The sequence below is a fragment of the Haliaeetus albicilla genome, chromosome 16 (assembly GCF_947461875.1).
Source record: "Haliaeetus albicilla chromosome 16, bHalAlb1.1, whole genome shotgun sequence".
NCBI classification, from domain to species: Eukaryota; Metazoa; Chordata; class Aves; order Accipitriformes; family Accipitridae; genus Haliaeetus; species Haliaeetus albicilla.
In genome coordinates, this window is record NC_091498.1 from 22,335,603 (window position 1) to 22,354,168 (window position 18,566).

The window sequence follows — 18,566 nt, forward strand, 5'->3', positions numbered from 1 at the left end:
GGGGAAAAAATATCCTAAATCATGTTCATTTTTGCATTCTCCCAGTCCTTTGACCTGCTCAAACTTTGGCTTCATTTGGAATTGTTACTTGTTGCATGCCATTTCTGTAGGGTTGGGTTTCAGTAGATTTCAGTCAGTATCACTCGTGTGATCAGTGGGAACTTTACATCTTTTGCTTGCACTGCCTATCATACACACCCTGTGCCTGGTCCACAAAGGTAAAAGATAGTTGCAGCCCCTGTGTGAACTGCAACGTGAGCTTTAAGTGGCTCATTTTCAAGAGGCTCCTGGGTCGGTCACCGGCTAAAATGGTGGCTGTTATCAGCATGGCTGTCTTACAAGATTGGTAGTGGGAAATCACCAGGACGAGCACGTTTCTGGTATCGAGAGAGAGACACGCTCAACATCTTTTCTTAATATCACACAAAAGTAATATACAGGGCATTTATTGTGAATCCCCCCAGCATGCCATGAAGTCGTATGTGATGTGAGCACGCTAATGCTGTCTGATGACACCAACATGTGGTTCTACTGAGGTTGTAATGTGATTTTCCTGACATCTCCAAAAGTGGTGGCCCTGCTGGGCAAACTTTCAAAGGTGGATAGAAATGTATGTTTGCACATCAAAATAGGCAATTTATTTCACAAACAGGCACCGAGGTGTCCAGTTACCCATTTCGCTTATGCCGTATTTGCATAATTTTCACAAGCACAACAGCTGTGCCTGCCCTGTGATGATTTCCATAAGGTAGCGGATTGTTAACCGAAGGGGACGTGCCTTCCGATAATGCGTGGGGAGCGTTTCTGGGGGATGGGTTGCGCCAGTGCAGGAAGGGTAAAGGGAGTCTGGCGCCACTTGGGCTCCCAACTAGAGCGGTGCAAAACTTGCATTGGGAAATCCGAAGCCGGGGCCGGTTTTGCGAGAGAAGTCGTGACCCGGGTCCGGGGCGAAGACCGCGGACCCCTGGGCCACGCCGCGTCCACGTCGCTTTGGGGCGCGACGCGTACAAAGCCTCCCCGCTCCCCCCCCCCCCGCTCCGGGGCTCTCTTGGGCCCCGGGGTGCTGCCGGTGGCCTTCCGGGGGCAGGCCTGCGTTTCCTCGGGATGGGCGGCGGTTCGTTCGCGCAGGGCTCCGCGGTGCCCCCAGGGGTGGGACGCGTGTGCGGGTAAACTGGGCTTCCCCAGGGGAAGCCACCCCAGGCGGCGGGGTGCGGGGTGCGGGCCGCAGCCGGCTCCCGCGGCCCGTTGCGAAGCACATAGCGGACCCTCCCGGCAGACCCCCGTTAGCAAGCCCGTACTTCGCAACTGGGTCGCAAAGCGCTGCAAGCCCGTCGCGGCGCACCGCCGCCGGCCCTCGAGCGGAGCGGAGCGGAGCGCCGCGGACCCGTGGCGTGGCGTGGCGTGGCGTGGCGTGGCACGGCTCGGCTCGGCGGTGTCGCCCCCCGCGCTGCCCCGGGCTCCCCTTCCTCTCCCGCCGGGCCCCCCCCGCCCTCCTCCCGCGGGCTCCCCTATGAGGTCAGCGCGGCGCGGAGGCCCCGCCCGCCGCCCCGCCCGCCCGCCCGCCCGCGGCCGCAGGGGGCGGCGGGCCGCGCTCCGCCCCGCGGCCGCCCCGCTCCCGCGTTCATTTCATTCCTCCCCTCATTCCGCGCATTCCTCGCATCGCTGGCGCCGCGCAGCCCGGCCGGGAGCCCGGCCCGCCCCGCCGCCGGCCGGGCAGCAACTCATCCTCCGAGGGCTCCGTCCGCCGGCCCGCGGCAAAACCTACCGCCGCGGTATAAATAGCCGAGCGGCGGATTAAAAATAGGCGCGGGGCCATAAATAGCCGGGGCGGCCCGGGGGCGGCGGGCGAAGTTTGCCGTCGGAGCGCGGCGCGCTGGCGGTGCGCGGAGGGGGGGCCGCGGCGCGGAGGTAAGAGGGGGCCGCGGCCGCGCCGCCGGCGCTTTGTGCGGCGGGGCGGGAGGGGGGGGGGTCGGCCCCGGCCGGGCTCGGCCCGGGGGGGGTGAGGTGGGGGGGGGGGGCCGGCGCCCCCGCAGGTGCCGGGGCAAGGCGGGAGAGGGGCCGCGGCAGGGGGAGAAGTTGTTTCCCGCGGAGTTTCTGCCGCTGCGGGGCCGCGGCCGGAGCTGCAACAGGCGGCTGCTGCCCGCGCCGCGCCGCGCCGCTCCGCTCCCCCCGGCCGCCGCCGCCGCCGCCGCTCGCACTTAGTTGCCTGAGTCACTGCTCTGCAGCCGGGCGCGCACACACGCGCGCGCGCGCACACACACACTCACTCCCTCTCTCTCCCTCACACACGCACACGCGCGCACCGGTCCTTGGCGGTTTTCGCGTTTTGGTTTTTTTTTTTGTTTTTTTTTTTTTTCCACGGGGAAGCAAGAAGTTGGGAGCAGCCCCGGGCTCGCCGCAGACGCTCGCAGCCCTCAGGAGCGATCCCCCCCCCCCCCCGGCGGTGCGGCCCGGCCTGGCTCGGAGCTCTGCTGGGTGCGCTGCCCCGAGTTTTGCTTTCCTTCCCCCCCTTCTCTTTTCCTCTAAAAGATGAAAGAAGGAATGTCCTTTTTCGCTGCTTCTTCTCCTTCTCCAGAGCTGCTGCCGCTGCTGCCGCTGCTGCCGGTTAATTGCACATTCAAGTGGAAAATTTTCGGGAGTCAGCAGAAACATTGTATCCAAAAAAGACAAAGTCGCAGTTACAACAACACGGAGGAGATTGTCCCTGGAAAACTTCCTTTCGGTAGGAACCGTAGGGGATTTTCTGTATCCGTAACGTTCTCAAGAGCCGTATTCCACAGATGTCCACAGTGCTGATGCGGAGGGCCGGTGGCAGCCTTTGTTCAGAGAAAGAGCGTTTTCAAAGGAAGTACACTTCTGAGGGGGAGGGAAAAAGTTATACAGTCCGGCTTCTGGAGCAAAATTAAAACAAAGCGGCCCCCTCCAAACAACCGACCGGGACAAATAAAGCGGGGTGGGGGGCGGGGGTGGGGGAACATCTCTCTTTCGACCAAGTCAGAAAGTTTGCGCTCTTACCTCAGTTGAACAGAATCCTAGTCGTGATTTTTTTTTTTTCCTCCTCTTGAAATCTGTTTTAAGTTGAACGGTGTTACAGTATAAAAATATTTATGAAACAATGAAATACCAGCCACCCACGTTTCTCAGGAGAGTTGTTAACTTATTAGAAACAAGTGCCTGCCTTTGATACGAAGAAATGAAAAGTGACCTCCAGAAGTGCTGGAAAGTTAGGGAGCAGTTCTCTTCTACGCTTTCTGCATGTAAATGGCTCCCAGTATTTTTTAACTGTTCGTTGTTGAACACCATCTGGGAAAGAAAGGCCAAGGAACATCAGATTGTACTGGCGTTTTCTGACGTAAAACACCTATATATAAGAAACGTAAGCTGAAATGGCAGAGCCTCAGGGAAAAAAGTACCTATACAGCTGTGTTCCTGTCTAACAGAAGCATATTTGCTTTCCCTTAGTGCTGATGAAGTTTAGAAACGCAGTATTGCCAGTTAGCGGTTTTACAGAGATATCTAACTTAGGTAATGGCAAAGTTTGGAGCTGTATGGATAAAAAACCTGTTTTCTCTAGCTGGATGTTCAGTTATTATGCAGTACATCTAATATGGAAATCTCTGTGGGAATGCCTCTTACAGGAAAATTCATGTAAATAACTAAGTGCTACCTGCAATTGCATATGAAAACAAAAATGATTGTAATTACATTAGGACTTAATTTAAAATTATGTGGGATTCTTCTTATAACCCTAGATTGAGAATGCCTGTCTGTAATGTATGATGTATTCTGTCTCTATAAATAGTTGGGGAATACCATTACAGGGATATTAGATTGTACTGATGGTAAGATGGTGCTATCAAAAATGACACAGACCTGTATATTAAATTACTTCTGGGGGCAGGAGGGAAGCTTGCATGTTTGTGTGTATATATATTTATATACACGCACGCATATGCATACTTTATTTGGGAATAGAAATACAAGGACTAATGCAGCAAATGTTTTTAAAACGCAGAATTAAATATTTTGTATTTGGGTCACATTTTGAACTTGCAAGTTTTTAAAATCAACTTTTGGAAATGATTTTCAGTAAAGGTAAACTTTCTTGAGGTGCATTTATTTTTCACCTTCACAGTAAAACATGTCTTTTCACACTGCACTGGTTTTTAATTAGGTCGTAAGGCATTTTCTATACCGATAGGGATAATTCTGCATTTTGCCTGCTGCAGGTTTTTATGAGCTGACCAAGCAGAAATTTTGGATGCAAAGGGTTTATTTCATTTTTTTTTCTTAGTAGTCTACAAATACCTTTGGAAAGTACTTGATCGCTAAACGTTAGGTGTATTTTGAGCATCAATTTTTACATATGCTGCTTTGGTGAAGTAAATATTATTAGCCTTTGCACCCAGGAGAGTGTAACAACAGCTCTTGAGATTCAAATTACAGTTTTATATTCTGTACAGTTTCTTAGTGCTGGGTGGCATGTATGTGAGCAGTACAGTGAAGCAGAGGAAAAATTTCGATTTGACAGGAGTCTTAGTAAAGACAGCCTCTGCTTAAAGGAGTTTTAACTAAACAGCTAAAAAAAGAACAACAGAAACTTTATTATGAACTAGACCCGCCATGAGTTTCCAGCTGAGAAATGATAGCATACTGTGATGTGTGGAGATGTGTGAGCATGTGTGTAACGTGTTTGGTATAATTTGTAACTAGCGTTTTTTGTTGTTGTTGTTGCTGGATGGTGTAGTGGTTTTGGAGATCATTAAAGTGGTTTTTAGGCTTTGTTTGTCCATGCCTGAAAAAGTTAAGCACAGTTAAGTCACATGCAGGGGAAAAAGGATTTCTTCCTTTCTTTTTAAGCTACATTTGTAGATCATATTGTAAGCAAACTTTCAAGATATAGTACAGGCAAAAGTGTAATAAAGACTTCTGGAGCTACAGAGAAATTCTGGTGTCTTTCACTTAGAAAAAAGTGAAAGGTCAAAATATGTAATTGTGTATTATGATATAGCTGTCAGGTTTCAGTCTATAAAGTAGGATGGTTACACTGTTGGAACGATTTCACTAGAAGTAATCTGATTTATTGGAAGGTGCCTAAGACTGTTTCCAAAACATGAAGATTTTGTGTACGGCTCTGAATGTGTGTGTTTGGAAGAAGGTTCCCTTCACACATTACGTTTTGTACGCGTGGTTTCTGACTGTATGTACACATGCATACATCACGCTTTTTATCTGGTGTTTCTTCGTGACGTTAATATTAATGCTATGTCTTTCCGGAGATGGCTTAAAAACTGTCTTTCTGAAGCGATTCCATTTATTTAAGAAGAAAAGGTTTGCTAGATCCTGTCCCTACTCAGGCTAAAGTGACTGGGATGACTCATAGGAATAAACATTCCCTGGATCAAATACTAAGATATTTACAGCATATGCTTTATGTACATGGTTAGTATGGTATTTGATGTCTAAAGAAGGACATGGGTGCTATTCTGTATCTTTGATTAAAAAGACTATCAGATTTGACACACATGCTTTTTCAAATTTCTGTATGGGGCTTATGTTCTGCTTTGCTTGCAATCTGCCTAAAACTTGCGGGCAAATTTGTATTAAAAGTTGGTCGCTCATTCCATTTGTGCTCTTATTCATAGCATGTGCAAACATGAGGTGAGGGCTGACTTTTCAAAAATCTGGTCTAAATTCAGGTTAATTCCTTTGACTTCATATGGCCTGTTGCTGTATTATGTTGGCTGTAATGAGGGTGCAAATGGGCCCTTTAAAAACGATTTTGAAATCCTCAGTTGATCAGAGGGACCTACTTATGCACGAGCGAAATAGTAGTTACTTATTTCTGGGATTTGAGATATAATTACTGGTTTGTCACCATGCTGCACTTTGCCATTAGTGCTTGCCTCAAGCAGGAATGTTTTATATTCCTAAACTACAGTCATTTACTATTAAAAAAAAATAATCTAAGTGAGTCGCAACAAAATTTTAGAACCTGCAAGAGGTAAATCATCTCCCTGAAAGAAAACGGCTGTTAGAGGTTTTGTGGCAGTTTATGCAAGTACTGTATAATTTAAATTGTATCCTGTGATATATGAACAGATTAATGGCATTATTTATTGTGAAGCCAACCGACTTGGCCACACTGAAGACACATTTTTAGAAGAAAAATCTCTGCAATAATTTCCCACTTTATGACCATATCTTGCTCTGTGTTCTTGCACAAAACTCCTTTTGACTTTTGCAAGTGGAACAAGGACGGAATAATATTTCCTGGAATAATTTTGTGTTTGGTTTTAATGATTGCTCATTTCCAAAACATAAGAGAGTGAAAAGTTGCAGACTTCAATCCATTGAGGCACCAACTTCAAATGTGCTCCTCGAATTTGTCGCATAAAATTCAGCTAGGAGTTTTCTAATTTAATACCCTGAACCTCTCCCGGTTTTGTATGAAATCCTGATCCCACTGCAGTCACTGTGAGTTTTAACTGGTTATTGGTAAACCCAAAATTTCTCTCTGTGTTGATGCAGATTCAGCAACTTTTATACTATGTCAGGTTATTAAAGCTCCACCAGAATTATATTAATTTTAAAATACAGGCATTGAAGAAGTGGAGAGAAGAGAAAGAAGGCAACGAGCCTGTGTCAAAATCTGGTAGCTAACAACTAATTTGAGATATTCTACACAGGAAGTCTGTGAATGTCTCAAAGAGCAGCCTGTCATGCGCTGCATGCCCTTATTTGTTTGATGAGTTTTTGTACCTACATCAAGAACGCGATGAAAATTCACGGAGTGTGTAAAGAGGTTATAGATGCTTGCCTGGTTGGTGCAGGGCTGCAACCCCTTTTCCGAGTCCCTCCAGCTTGTGTCTGGGTTTGTCAGAGGCAGCCCGTTTTAGTTTGGCTCCTGTCCAGTCAAAGGTATCACCTACAACTTTTTGTTCTTTGTCTTCTAGTCACTGTTTACTGGAACAACGTGATTATTCCCTCTGCATCCCGTTGTGCCTTTCCAAATGGCCTTCTTAGATTTCTAGTTCTTATTATCTCTTCACTAAACTTTCGAAGCGGAGATAGTCTGGGCAGCAGCAGAATCACATGAGCACAAAATACGAGTTTACTTGCTAGCAGGTCAGAAGGTAGAATGTGAAATCTCAGTGTGCCGGGAGGGGGAAGGGAAGGAAAGTTTAGGATTATGTGTAAAACTATTAAAATGCTATTGACTGGGAATCTAAAACAATGACGAGTGCTGTTGTTTTTACAGATACATGAACTGAAAACTGCTGCTAATGATGGGAAATGTTAATTATGTGAGAACATATTGAACTTATATTCTCTGGCATGAACTTTTTTAAATGCATCAACTGTGCTGCCTTTTATGCGCACAGCTTTCTAATTATCATAATTCAGTACAGCTCTGGCTTTTGGAAGGAGTTCAAGTGCAATCTCAACTTAACATGAAAGGAGGTTGGTTTTTTTTTTTTTTTTTAAACTGAGAATGTTCAAGAACAATTTGAAAAGATAATCTAAAAAATGCTACATACTTAGCTGGGTATAAGTCAGAAAATAAATATGTTCCCATAACTGCTTATCAAAGCAGAACAGATTATTAGAACAGAAAGTTATCTATTTTCCTCATTATGTCTTTCACACCCCTACAGAACACAACTAAAAGCACATTTTCATAATTGAATGCCATAGACAGATCTACTATGTATTGATTGACAGTAGGTTTTGTTTTGTCAATTTTTTAAACGATTGAGTGGATTACTGTGTTATTAAAAGATTTTTTCCTCAAATAGTATGTCTTAAATAAAGCAAGAAGATGACTTTCATGATTTTTTTGGTATTAACCGATTGTGCTTCTGTAAGATATTAAAGTCTCATTGTAAATCTTCCTCATCGGTCAGTATTCACACCTTGTCTTTGTGGAGGTTGAGGGCATTGTAAATACCAGGTCTTCCTAAAGCTTTCAAAAGTGTTTTGGTGGGTTTTTTTGTTTGTTTATTTGTTTGTTTGGGTTTTTTTTTAATGAGGGGAAAATAAATTTCTTTTAACTTGCGCTCAGATTAGCCTTTCACAGATTTTTTTATTTGTGTTTTTTTTGGTATGTGATCAAATTGCTAATTTCCAAACACCCCTTCCTCCCCCCCCCCCGCCCTTGCCTTTTACCCAGCTTCTAGCTGAAAAAGAATCAGATTTTTTTTTCATACTTGTCTTTTCCTTTACTCTACAGTACATGCTACATTTCTAAAATGCAAAGAAAGCCCCAGTGAAACAAAATGACTTCATTTGAGCTGGCACTTAAGAGCAGAATTCACTTCCCATAGTGCTGAAATAAAAGAAGCCAAGTGTTTTAAATAGCCACTCCCCTAGGCCAGAGTGTTTTTAGAAAAGCTCATTGTCTAGATTTGAGCTGTAGCAGTATGCCTGCCTCTGTTAAATCTCCTGATCCAGACAGCTCGATTTCTAAAGTTGACATCTGGTTTACTCTTTGTTCACCTGTTTAAAAAAAAATGCAAATAGGCGAGTGCGCCATTGCCCTAGAGCTCTGCAAAAAAATAATAATGCTGTTGACAGTTTGTCAAATAGTGCTTCCAGTCTAAGACTGCAGTAGCCTATTGTTATGCCAGCAACAGGCAACAGAAGTTGTGGCACCATATGGCTAGTATATGCTTCAGATAAGCTATCTGTTAATTTAGCTTATCAGTAGCGTTTTGATATGCTTCATGTTTGAATCACCAACCAGTATGGCCTTGGGTATTTTTGGTGCCAGATTATTCCTTAACATTATAGACATCACAGTTATTCCCTTGGTGGAATCTCTCGCCATTCATTCACCTCATGGTGCTGTGAACAATGGTGCTTATTTTTGGAATTAGCTGGCATGTTTTTTTACATGGTTGCCTTTCTGTTGGGAGATTATAATTCAGGAATGACATTTCGGTTTTGAGGGGAGAAAATGTCAGAAAAGATTTTGGAAGAAAAGGTAAATTCATAGAGGTTTAGTGGATTAAAGCCTCTGTTATGTGTATCAATTAAAAAAAATAGTGTTTGGAAACATTAATTAACGGGAGAAAGGAAATGTATTCATATTTAATCTACCACCACCATGCATGCACACTTTTTGTCCTAAAGCTGGTTTGCAGTTTAAAATAAAAGGCAAAACTCTATAAACAGTTTCACTTCCCGTATCCCTGATTTTACCCTTATTCTTTCAAAAAAATTAACCTTTAAAAACAATTGTGTCCCTATATCTGCTGTCAGCTGATCTTTGAAGATTTTTATTTTATTTTTTTTATTTCTGCTTTTCCACAATCAGCTGAAAGCCGTGTGGAAACTTGAAGACTCAATGGAAGTTCCTTCATCTTCCCCCTACCCCTGCCTTTCTTTGGCCATAATTATTTTGTTGCAGGAAAAGTCTCAAACCATAAATACAGTCTTCCATTCAATGCTGCAGTGATGTCCTTAGGGTTGGATCTGTCCGCGTTGCTCTCTGACCTTGCAGCACATTCCTCTGTGTCTTCTGCCCTACAGGCTCTGTCTTGATGTTCCTTACAGGGCACCGCATCTGTCTCTGTTTGCCTGGACCCTCCTCTTTGTCGGGTATGAACTTGTTCTCGGGCAGTGCTTGATTAGGCTCTCCTTCCTTTGGATCACGGTGGCTTTTTGTTTCCCTCCTTTTGCTCTCCGTCTTGCCAGGTCCTCCTTACCCTATCGCTTCTGCTGCTTCTCACGGATGTGGACGCGCTGTTGGGTCTCTTTGCCCATCCCCGTCGCTGTGCTGCTTCCACTCCTTCCTTGCCCTGGCTATTGGAAAGAAAGGACCGCTTGTGCTTGTACAATGCCTTTCATGTCCAGGATCCTTAATGGCCAATAAAAGGACCTGATTCCCTCTCTCAAAGAAATTTACAATCATCTTCTAAATCTGTTTGCTGACACCACTTTTTTACTAATGAAAGGAGGTCAAAGAGAAGAAAATTTTTCTCCTGTCCCTTTGGAACAGAGTAATATGACAGTCTGGAACAGTGGCCATTCTTTAATGCCCCACTAAAGTCCACCCAGATGAACTGCATGGAAAAATGCAGGAGCTGGCAGAGCACCTAGAGGCCAGCAAGGTGGGCAGTCAAGTGAGAGGTGATGCTCTCACCTCACTGCTGTGCCCGAGTTGACATGGACACCTGCGGAAAATGAGAAAGGTTTTGTGCCCTTGGCTTGGCATCTAAGGCTGCTAACAAGAGGCTTTTATTTTCTCTGCAGGGACGTGATATGCTAGCATCTGTCCACTTAGAGCTTGTTTGGAGTCACCTCAAATTTTAAATCTGCTTTAAATTCAGATTTATAGTTCAGGTCCATGTTGTGTCTTATGCAGTTGGATGATAATAGCATTTTTTGTCTTCTGGCTCATTGCAGGTTAGACCTGTGATCTCTCATTCGGGTGTGGTTGGGGGGGAAAGTAAGCGAAGAGGCTGGGAAAGGAGAGGTATTGAGACTTCCAGTTCTCTGTGAGGCATGTGCGCATCTTCCCTGTAAGTGATTTCTAAGTACTTAACTGTGAGAGGCAATTTTCAGTCCACTAATGTATCGAGTTGTCACCCATCATGATTACGGTTGTCTTTGGACTGATGGGTCCATTAAAACATAACAAATCTATGTTTATTTAGTACAATCAGATGCATCTTTCATATGGTTGTGGGGTTTGGGTGGGGTGTGTGTTTTTTTGTTGTATTTTTTTTGTTGTTGTTAAACTTCAGAGCCTGTGAAGTTTTAGTTGATTTGGTATCCGCTTGACTTGGCTTTACTAGTGTTTCATTGGTTCCAGTCATTGTTTTGTGATAGGAAATCCATAGCTCCAAATAATGTGCATTTTGCTCTTTAAATTTACCATTATTTATGCATAGTAATTTCTTGCTCTGTTTCTTGGCATATTTACTATATGCTTACTGACCAGTTGAAGGGGCACATTTAAAATACAATTTTAAAATATGCAGCTTCCTATACAAATTCCATTTAGCCTCTAGCATTAGTAATATTTTTTGTTGGTGAAACAATGACCCATAAATAACTTTATCTTCCAAAATCTCTAAAAACAATACAAAGAAGTCCAAACGGTAGTAGAATTATCATAGTTCTTGGTTGCTTGGAAAATTAATATTCTGGCCTCTGAGATTTTGGAAACAAATTAAAGAACCCTTTTTTAGGTAGCAGGCTGCTTTTAATGGTTCTTCTGTATTAAGGAAAGTACAGTATTGTAGGTTATTTATTTCTGGGCATGCAGTACAGGGTGAAGAGCCTGCAATTCAGCTAGCAATGCCTCTGTGCCCTGAGGTAAACTCTATTTCACAAAGGGAATTTTGATTATGGTCTACTGCTCTGTAGCATAGTGGAGGCTTCAAGAGGCAAGTGGTAAATGCTACCAAAGAAAAGCTGGATTGGAGCCACTGACGTCATCTAAGTAAATCTGCTGTAGGACTATAGCCATAAAATGACTGCCAGCCACTGAGCGCACTTTGGCCTTTTCTTGTCAACTGTTTTAACTGCTGTGTTTTTTTTTTTCCCCCTCCAAGCAACATGCATTTTGTTTTCTTTTTTTTGTGCTAGTTGTGCACATGGTGAAATATAGAAATGCTGACATCCCTCTCCCTCCCCGCAACACTGTACATAGCGTGTGAGTAGCTGCAGCTTGCAGTTCAAAAATTAAAAAGTAAACCAGTACTTTTCCATACATGAGCCTGGCAGAATTAAGCTTCCATCACAAGCTATTTTTTAGGTGCAAGAGCCTGGCAGTTCAAGTTACAGCATACTGATGAGGTTTGTGTTGTGGGCAAAAAGCATTTTGATGCACTGGAGGGCATGCTTCCCTCTGGAAGAACTAAACCTGTAAAAATGGCTGGTTTTGAATTCTGAATTAGCACAAAATGCATGTGTTTGTGAGCACTTAGGATCCAGTGTTAGTCATTGCTTTAAGACTGACCTCTGCAGCTCCAGTCACTCCTGAAAAAAAACTTTCCTGTTGTTTCAAACACCCAAATGTATTGTTACTAGCCGATCGTTTGATAATACTTTCTATACACAGTTAAAGAAACCATGTGCATTAACAATAGCAGATCTAGGATTCATTGATTAATATGTAGCAGTGGATATATGTGTACCTAAGGTATATCTAAAAAATGCAATTGATATCCCACCTGTCCTCCACTTGAATTTCAGCTGTATCAGGATTGCAACAAAAGTACTCTGGTTTTTGACAGTGGATTTTGAATTCATTGTCAACTTTCTCTTGAAATGAATTTCCAGGAAGTTAAACACACTATTTTTTAAAACTGAGTGCACTGTAAAACACATTTATAATTATTAGCCAGTGTGTCCCATGACAATACTTGTTTACTTGATTTATGTACTTTTTTAAACTTTAAAATAAAAATTAAGCATCACTAGTTTTGAAGTTTGAGTCTTATGATCAGAAATATATTAAAACCAGTATCTTATCCATGAATCATTAGATGAGTCAGTTCCTGAAACCACTACAAGCCTCACAGTTCTTGGCTACGACCGAAAGCAGGAAATCCAGGCTTCAATAACTTCCTTTCCCAGTACTGGCTATAGCAGCGTTAGTGGTTAGTATATGCTGCTTTTGTAAGCAATAGGAAGATGTATGTCTGAGGAACAAAGGCACTCAAGTCAATTTGCTGAAACTGTTTATAATTTGTGGTCTTGATTTGAATGTCAGGATATATTGGCATATACTACATTCTGTGCTACAGTACATTTTCCAGCAGTGATATTCAGAATATGAAATAAAGGGAACACATTATGGCACAATTCTTGGACAAAACCCATCTAATCAGTTTACCAGAAAACGGAAAGATATTTTAGTGATATCATCCAACTCCTGAAGAGTAATGGGAACGAGAACTGAACACATAGGAGTAAATTTAAAAATGTTTATTTAGCAGTTACTTTGTTTTATGCTTGTGCAACAAACTATTTTTATTCTGTTTCAGTGCTCCAAAAGGGCTTGAAAAAAACCCAACCCAAACTTGGAACTTGTAAAATAAAAACACATGATTTGTTTTTCAGTCTCCTTTTTTGTAGTGAAAACTGTTTGCCTCCTCATAATCAAGGACACATTGATTGTCTTTATGTCAGTGGAGCATTGTTGGCTGCAGAATCTGTCTCTTTAAATGTGGAGTGCTTGTACACTACGACATCTGTGCAAGAGGATGCACTATTTACCTTTTTGAGTTAACTGGGCCAGATTCAGGTTTGGTACAATGTTGATCTTAATGTGTTTACACCTGGAAAGTATTCAACCCTTTATGTTTTTCTTAAATATTATGAAAGACGGTTTGGTATCTTGTACTTATTATTTGGTTAATTTACCTCTCTAATTAATTAGCAGCACATAAAAGCCAAACCTACCTTCTTTAATTAATTTTTTTGTTCCTCCCTCCAAAAATCATTTGTTCTTAACAAACTGGGAAGAACACAAGTATTGAGAGCAATAAATTAGTGAGACACTGCATCAAAAAGCTACTTTTGACAGCATTGGTTAAACTGTATATGCAGTATTGATTAAAAATAAATACAGAGCTCTTCATTTAAACAGGCAGAATGGTTACTGCACGTTAGGCAACAACATCTTTCGTATTAGATAATATGTGAAATTCCTTTAAAAAAGCAAGCTACAAGTTGGATTCTTTCTTAGCTGGTGCAGTTCAGTGTTGGTAAATCGACCTCCGTGTAACGGCCACTTACAGAGTTTTGGAGCCAAATGGTTGACACAGGTGATCCCATACTGTTGCCCAGTGCGGTGCTTCTTGAGTCTTGTGTTTGGCAGCATGGAAGAGGATTGGGCTGGGGAGAAAGGAGGGAGTGCAGACCACCTTGAAGGCAGCTGAGTGCTGAGACGCTTTCTATGTGGGGACCCATATCCGTAATAGAGACTTTTCCCACCTCCTCCCTCGGTCTGTGCAACTTCGCGCCCGTGGGAAAGACCCGGAGAGGGTCAATCCCTTGCACAGACAGTGACGTTGGAGCCTTTAAGGGACTGTTTGGAGTTACGGGTGAGGTTGCCCTTGAGGGAGAGGAAGAGACTCTTCTCTCTTGATTGACAGGTTGGCATCAGCACGGTTTTCATGGGCACGTTTCCGATGGCCCATGCCAACTGCTCTTTTTCCCCACGGTAGGGCTGGTAGCATCCATCCAGGGAGAGACCACTGAATGTGTTTTGTCGTGATGGAACTGTGCCTGAGGTGGGGTGCTGGGACTTCCAGTGCGGCAGCAAGCACCCAAGCAAGCTGCTTTGTCAACTGGGGGGGGATCGGGATTTCTCTTAGAATATTTAATTGGATGCTATTGAACCATGAAGGTGCAGATGGCATTTAAAAACAATGTAAACAGGGTAACCGGTCCATAACTGCAATTCTCACAGCACCAACTTCTCTGGTACAGGAAGTTTGTAGACATCTCAGGTTTTGGTACTAAATTTCTCCGAGTACCTGCTGCTCAGCTTCTGGAGGCAAGTCTGTATCAGGTGGGGGAGCTCAGTACAGAGTCACGTCCCAGACAAGCAGAGGTCTGTACCATCAAGCTTGTGCAGTGCAGAGCACCATGTGAGCAGAGGGGCTTGGGCTTAGCACAGTGTAGCTCTATAAACAGCTAGACTGTTTTGGAGGCAAGCTGGCTTGGCTCACCCTTCCTTCCCTCTCACGTTTTAAGAAAAAGGAGCGGCCTTTGAAAGAAGGGCTAGATGCTTACGTCCAGGAAGGAGGGTCCTGGGGAGGCATGCATCATTTCTTCCTTTCCCTTGGCTAGTTGAAGTGGTGCTTTATTCACAGATGCTGTGCTAGAGGACCAGTTGTTTGTGTACATAGGAGAAGAAGCCTCACTCAGGTGTGTCCCCTCTGCTATGGGGAGCCAGATGCTGATGCTTTAGGGATTGCGGTGTTCAACATCACACCACCTATTGTGGATTTAACTTACTGCATTGTAATTAACTTCTTGTAATAACAATAATTATAATAATTAACTTGCTGAAATAACAAGGATGTTCTTCACGCTGCTTCTGCATGCTGCTTTTGGGACAGAAATCTTTCTTCTTGTTTTCTGTTTAAGGGAAAATTTAAGCACTTTAGCAGTGGAGAATAACAGTGAATTGTCACAGGATCAAAGCATACGTAGAAGGCATTGTTTGTGTTTGTGACCATATGAAGTGCAATTTTCTATTAATTAATGTTAAGCAGCTGATTGTTTAAGAGCAAATTAAAAACCTTCAAATGGAATAAGCATCTAGAAGTTTAGAAGCACGTTATAGTTGTGCTTGATTTCATTTATTTCACTTGCAAAGAAATGTAAATGATTTAATATTGTTTTCCTAGTTGAAAAGTCCTGAATATGGGAATTGTAATGCATAAGATCTGGAGATACATTTTGATCGAGATCATACACTTTAAATGTGTATGAACTGAACATCTCTGTGTTACTATCGATCAGAGAGATGTCCTGTTGCTCTAATGTGGATTTTGGGTTGGGATTAGAGGCCTGGGGCTTTGAATTGCTTGCTGTCTGTAGACCAAGTCATCAGTGGCTAGTGATTGATTCATTAATTAAAATCAATTTAAATGGATTTGTAAGCCTCATGTAACAGATTATCTTATTAACAGCATGAGAAAGGCACTGTGATCTGCAAGGAATGTGTCGCTTTAGACAAAATATAACACGATTTTTATGGGAGAATTTAATGAATTGCTGTTGCTGTAAGTGATCTATGCAAATGGAAGAGCCTTGCTTAAATCCTACATTAAACAGACTCTTCCTGTTGAACATGGTTTTTTATTTTTTTTGTAAGCCTCCTCCAAAAGACTTGACTTTAATCTTAATGTGTGTGTGCATGCATGTGCATGTGTTTGTGTGCACATGGTCACAGAGACATGTTAAGCATTGTGGAGATTCTGATATATCCCGCTCTTGGGGATTTTTATTTTTTCTGTAACATCTCCCTCACCCCATTTAAAAATATCCACAACAAGAAAAATAATTTTCTAAATTACTGAAAACAAAATGACAGAAAGAACATCTAATACTGTTTAATCCATGCTCCGCCTGCTCAGCAGTACTGTCTGGAGGAGACACTTTGGACAGCTGGAGGGGCCACGCGGGCAGAGGGGAGTTCTGGCAGAAGTGAAAGTGTTGAAGAGATGGCAATAAAAGCTTTCCTGCCTGGGAGAGGGAAGGCTCGTCTGTCATCTTTGCATTCGTTTTGTAACTTCTTTTTACATCAAGATGTATAGCAAGTCATTCCAGGCGTCTATATATATATTATTATGCTCTGTGATCAGGCCTCAAGAATATCTAAGCTAAGGTGTCAGCAAAATCAATGGGAATTTTGAATTTAGTTTCACACAGAGCAGGGTTGTTGCCTCCAAATCATAGCCTTGCCCACAACTCTTCAGTAATCTCAGTAAAGTGTGTACTCTCCATTCTGATCTGTAACCCATGCTTCTACAGGAAACGAGATTTTAAATTGTGCATGCTATGTTGTAGCATCGCTTTATGTATTTTTTCTTCCCTAGTTCGTGCTCTCTGTGCATTTGTGATTAGAAAGCAAAGTGAATTAAATTATGAGATCCCTTTTTCATTACAATGAAGCTAGTTTCACTTCACGTTTCCTCTGCTGTATTGTAGAAATAGAAGTACCTATGAAAACAGGCAGCAATAAATTGTTGATATCAACTGAAAAATTTTAATGACTTTCTTATATTAAAAAAAAAAGTCAAAACAAACCCACTACTATCATATAGCTCTGAATTGCCTCAGAGACATCATCCATTCAATGTGTAGGCAATTCTTCAAAGCAAAGTGTTGTTGATGAGTTTTGTTTGTTAGATAATCTTACTGTCATTGGCAGTATAGGTTACAAATCTTTAACCAAAAAAGGTTTGAAACTGGATTGACATGGTAAATCCAATCGTAACTGGGTTTTGGTGAAATTAAATGCGTGCCCGAGATGTGTGGAATTTGCCATGGTAGAAAGCTTTTTCATTGCTTGTGGAAAAATTTAACAAGGTGTTTGGGAGGTGTAGTATTTTAAAGTGTAATAATACCTTACTCATTTGATTTGCAAGAAAGCTTGGTGGTGACCTTCAGTTTACTCCATAGTTATCTCATTATATTCTTTGGGTTTTCACTTTGGAGGAAGGGTGATTCACCTCACCATGCATGTGGGCATTTTGCCAGCCTGCTGCCTAGTAATGGCTCCAGTAAGAAATTTGGAGGACGACTCAGAAGTGCACAAGGACAGTGCAAACTACCAAAACAGCAGCTTTTGGGGCTCCTCAGTACACGGGTAGATCTTCCAAAAAGCCTGTGCCACCTGCTGCACTAGTCCCTTTCCTTCTGTGAGTCTGTGGCTGGTGCAGATGTGTTGGTGTGGAGGTTTGTGGCTGTGTCCTGCTGGATCACTGGAGTCTGGGAACTTGGAAGCTAGCAGTGAAATCCTGGGCGTGACAAGTTATTTCATCCTGGACGCAGCCCTTGAATCTAGGGAGAGAGTCTTCTTGCCCTGACTTACATTAGCTCTTATATTAGCATGCCAATTTGAAATTGGAGTAGTCATGCAATAATTATTTATTTTGTGAACCTTTGGTTTGGAAAGGAGCAAGAAGACTCTTGAACTTAGAAGAAATGTGCTGAGCGGTAGCATTTTCTTAAAAACGAGAGAAGAGAGTAAGGCAGGGCATAAGCAGGATGTAGCACCCTCAAAGTGGCAAACTTGCAGAAAGGTAACTCCAATGTAGAAAACATAGGCCATGACTGCTAGCCTTCTCTTCTAGGACTGAATAGTATATGGAAGTGTAGTCCTTTCCTTCAGCTGCTTCATCTTACACATCCAATTCCTCAGCTGTAGAACCACAATTTCAATTAACTGACCTTCTTCAGTTGAATTTCTACCATAGAGTTCTGGCTAAAAGGAAAAGGACATTGGTGAATAGCTTTTAAATAGCATACTGCATAACCCTGCCATTATGACTTCAGGGAATATTTTCCATTCTGCATTTGTCTATAATGTGAATCTTAGTAACATTTGTCTTGTATTAAGGCTGCAAAGTTTTTGTATGTATGTTGCAAACCTTCTGAAACGTTTTTTATTCTTGCAAATTATAAATAGTTCAGTTGGCTCAACTATCCCTTTTGTAAGCACATGATTTTTTTATAATAAAACATAGTTATGGGGCAGTGTTGTGCGAAATGCAATTGAGTTGTACAGTAATAAAATTTCCATGGTGTTCTTTGAAGGTCAGTGGTATGCAATTAATTGCTGGACTGATGATGGGTGCTGGGTAGGAAGTGTTGCTGCCCTAGACACTAAATATAATAATTAAGCTCAGGGGGTGGTATTAAAAGCATGGAAAATACATGACTCTGTCATTAACACAGAATTTGTGCTGATATTTGTTTTAACAATGCTGTGGTAGATGGAGGTTCATGCCTTGATGTTACGCTTGCAATTTACAGTTTGCATCTTCAAGGAAAGTGTCTGTTCTGAAGCTTGGAGGATGGGGTCCAAA

The 18,566-nt window shown here is 42.6% G+C and overlaps 1 protein-coding gene across 7 annotated transcripts in view; it reads left to right on the forward strand.

The window, feature by feature from the left end:
* The first annotated feature begins 1,778 nt into the window (after nucleotides 1-1,778).
* Nucleotides 1,779-18,566, forward strand: part of TEAD1 (TEA domain transcription factor 1) — a 164,443-nt gene continuing 147,655 nt past the window's right edge. For 5 of the 7 annotated variants that reach the window (XM_069803906.1, XM_069803909.1, XM_069803910.1 and 2 more), the window contains exon 1: nucleotides 2,574-2,722. The gene's annotated coding sequence lies outside the window, so the exon portion shown is untranslated. Of the gene's footprint in view, nucleotides 1,909-2,573; nucleotides 2,723-18,566 lie in introns of those variants that run through there. The other 2 variants (XM_069803913.1, XM_069803914.1) reach the window with 1 other exon arrangement.